This window comes from Caretta caretta, chromosome 2 (assembly GCF_965140235.1).
Source record: "Caretta caretta isolate rCarCar2 chromosome 2, rCarCar1.hap1, whole genome shotgun sequence".
In the NCBI taxonomy this organism is placed as follows: Eukaryota; Metazoa; Chordata; order Testudines; family Cheloniidae; genus Caretta; species Caretta caretta.
This window is the reverse complement of record NC_134207.1, coordinates 244,128,290-244,132,050: the sequence shown is the minus strand read 5'-3', so window position 1 is coordinate 244,132,050 and position 3,761 is coordinate 244,128,290.

Genomic DNA, 3,761 nt, shown 5'->3' with positions numbered 1-3,761 from the left:
TGACTTAGCCACTCCCAGTCTCTATTTAAGCCTAAATTAATAGTATCCAATTTGCAAATGAATTCCAATTCAGCAGTTTCTCGCTGGAGTCTGGATTTGAAGTTTTTTTGTTTTAAGATAGCGACCTTCATGTCTGTGATTGCGTGACCAGAGAGATTGAAGTGTTCTCCGACTGGTTTATGAATGTTAGAATTCTTGACATCTGATTTGTGTCCATTTATTCTTTTACGTAGAGACTGTCCAGTTTGACCAATGTACATGGCAGAGGGGCATTGCTGGCACATGATGGCATATATCACATTGGTGGATGTGCAGGTGAACGAGCCTCTGATAGTGTGGCTGATATTATTAGGCCCTGTGATGGTGTCCCCTGAATAGATATGTGGGCACAATTGGCAACGGGCTTTGTTGCAAGGATAAGTTCCTGGGTTAGTGGTTCTGTTGTGTGGTATGTGGTTGTTGGTGAGTATTTGCTTCAGGTTGCGGGGCTGTCTGTAGGCAAGGACTGGCCTGTCTTCCAAGACTTGTGAGAGTGTTGGGTCATCCTTTAGGATAGGTTGTAGACCCTTAATAATGCGTTGGAGGGGTTTTAGTTGGGGGCTGAAGGTGACCGCTAGTGGCGTTCTGTTATTTTCTTTGTTAGGCCTGTCCTGTAGTAGGTAACTTCTGGGAACTCTTCTGGCTCTATCAATCTGTTTCTTTACTTCTGCAGGTGGGTATTGTAGTTGTAAGAAAGCTTGACAGAGATCTTGTAGGTGTTTGTCTCTGTCTGAGGGGTTGGAGCAAATGCGGTTGTATCGCAGAGCTTGGCTGTAGACAATGGATCGTGTGGTGTGGTCAGGGTGAAAGCTGGAGGCATGCAGGTAGGAATAGCGGTCAGTAGGTTTCCGGTATAGGGTGGTGTTTATGTGGCCATTGTTTATTAGCACTGTAGTGTCCAGGAAGTGGATCTCTTGTGTGGACTGATGAAGTGAGCTGTGGCTCACGAAAGCTCATGCTCAAATAAATTGGTTAGTCTCTAAGGTGCCACAAGTACTCCTTTTCTTTTTACACATTAAATGTTTCAGTCATTCACAAGTACTTTTAGATAGCAGCGCTCCTCCCTCTGAGTTGCTGGAATCTTTTGGAATTTTCTGCTCTCTAAATTTAAACTATGTCATCTCATTTTGGTCCACCATGGTGGATTTTCTAAATGTAAACTATCATTAATTTCTACTTAATCTTAGAAGTGATTACTGTTTTATGCAAATCAACGTGTCATGGTACTGTCACCACCTTAATTATGTCATTTGGGAGAAGTGAATTTCACAGTGTTTTTAACCCCCCTCCGAGGTTTTTCTGCAAGCCTGTGTTAAGGTGCTGCAAGGTATTTCAGAACATTCAAAGCAAAAATCTCTTGTTACAGTACTAGCCACTAGAGAGAAAGCTGAATTTAGGCTCTTGACTCTGTAGCACAGAAAGTTCACCTTCTTCTATGTCTTCCATCAGCTTAGAAACAGCCGCTAGACATGGACTCTTTTCCATTGTATTCTGTTGTGTACAAATACTGCTTGTTAATGTTGGTGTCATTTCTGGCACTCCTGAGGCTTTTTTGTCTGTATCCTCTACACTTCTGCAGAGAATGACCTAGAGCAGCTTATAACAAACAAGAGGTAGAAGGAGAGAGACTGGCTGGCAACAAAAGGATTCATGCCGAAGCAACAAGAGTGTAGATCAAGATCCCACATGCTTGGAGCATTCTGTGGAAACTTCCATCGGGAAGTTTAGACTTGAAATTAGACGAAGGTTTCTAACCATCGGAGGAGTGAAGTTCTGGAACAGCCTTCCAAGGGAAGCAGTGGGGGCAAAAGACCTATCTGGCTTCAAGATTAAACTCGATAAGTTTATGGAGGAGATGGTATGATGGAATAACATGATTTTGGCAATTAATTGATCTTTAACTATTCATGGTAAATAGGCCCAATGGCCTGTGATGGGATGTTAGATGGGGTGGGATCTGAGTTACTGCAGAGAATTCTTTCCTGGGTATCTGGCTGATGAATCTTGCCCACATGCTCAGGGTACAGCTGATCGCCACATTTGGGGTCGGGAAGGAATTTTCCTCCAGGGCAGATTGGAAGAGGCCCTGGGGATTTTTCGCCTTCCTCTGTAGCATGGGGCACGGGTCACTTGCTGGAGGATTCTCTACACCTTCAAGTCTTTAAACAATGATTTGAGGACTTCAATAGCTCAGACATAGGTGAGAGGTTTATTGCAGGAGTGGATGGGTGAGATTCTGTGGCCTGCATTGTGCAGGAGGTCAGACTAGATGATCATAATGGTCCCTTCTGACCTTAATATCTACGAGTCTAATATACATAGGGTCCCTTGAACCTCAAACCCAGTATATAGATCTCTGGAGTCTAAGTAAAGGGGAAACTATTGATATGGTACGAATGGGACATTTACAAAATGAGCAAAAGATGCCTCGAATGTTAGGCTTGCTTGTTTGTTTTTTCATTTTTTTTAAATGATCACAATAAATGTGATTATGCAGATACATTAATATAATTCATGCTGAAGGAAGTGTGTGTGAGAGAGGTGAGAGAGATGAAGTGATTTAACCCAATAGAAATCATTTAACTTGATATGTATTCACAAAGCCTATTTTTTTCTAAAATACACCTTTTAACTCATCTACAACCTATGTAAATTATTCATTATATTCCCCCCTCCCCCTACTTTCCCCTCTGAATAATTCAGTTCAGACTTAATGGTTACTGTTCACGGAGAAGAAACTAACTTGGTTCAGCATCTAGGCCACTAACTATAAGTTCATACCAATTTTGTTTTGGACCTGCTTCTGCTGCCATTAAAATGAATAGCAAAATTGCCACTGGTTTCAACAGAAGCAGGATTGGATCATTTGTGGAATTCTCTAGGGATCTCCTATTTTATGGGCCAAATTGAAGGAACACTGATCATCTGTAATCCCATGGAATTGGATGGTCCATTTCTGAGGTCATTCCTCAGGGCCTGGTTTTGAATGGCTGTTGTTTTAGCATACAGCGTTGTGAGGTGGTGTAAGAAGCTTTCCCCCCCCCCCCCTTTCCTCACCTCACACAAGAACCAGAGTAGCAGCTAGTTCTCGTGCTTGGACGAATGGAGGGAGTGCTTTCATTATGCACATATGGACCATGAGCAGCAGGTGATGCAAGCAGCTGCCTGAAAACACACCATGTGCACCTCGTGCTTGCATATAGTTCTTCCCAGAACTCCCCCTTGGGCAGTGTCTCTACCCTATCACTAACGCCAGGCTGTGCATATCTGAACACATGCTAGGTCTCACTTTTAATGCCTTCCTTACTCCAGCCAACTCCCACTGACTACAGTGTGTGGGCCAGGTACAGTACTTAGCACCTCTCAGGATTTTGCCCAGTGTTTTCCACCTTCTTTGTGCTTAAACCAGGAATTTCCACACTCTCTGCAAAAGCCAGCTTAAAGACATTTTAATATGTTTGAACTTCATTAGTCGAATATAAACAAAAATCTCGTTTCAGACGTATCATTCTCCTTTCCTGACCACTACCCCTAATCTAACTAAATTGATTTTCCAATCTTTGTTTCTAATCTACTTTGGAATCTCAAAATTAATGTTCTCATTAACAAAACTTCAAATTCTCTCTGTTACTCCCCTCCCAACCAATGAGAAAGCAAAGCCAGATACAATAAGTTCTTGTACAGACTGTGCTATTCTTTGTTTTGAGGCAGCCCACACAGGC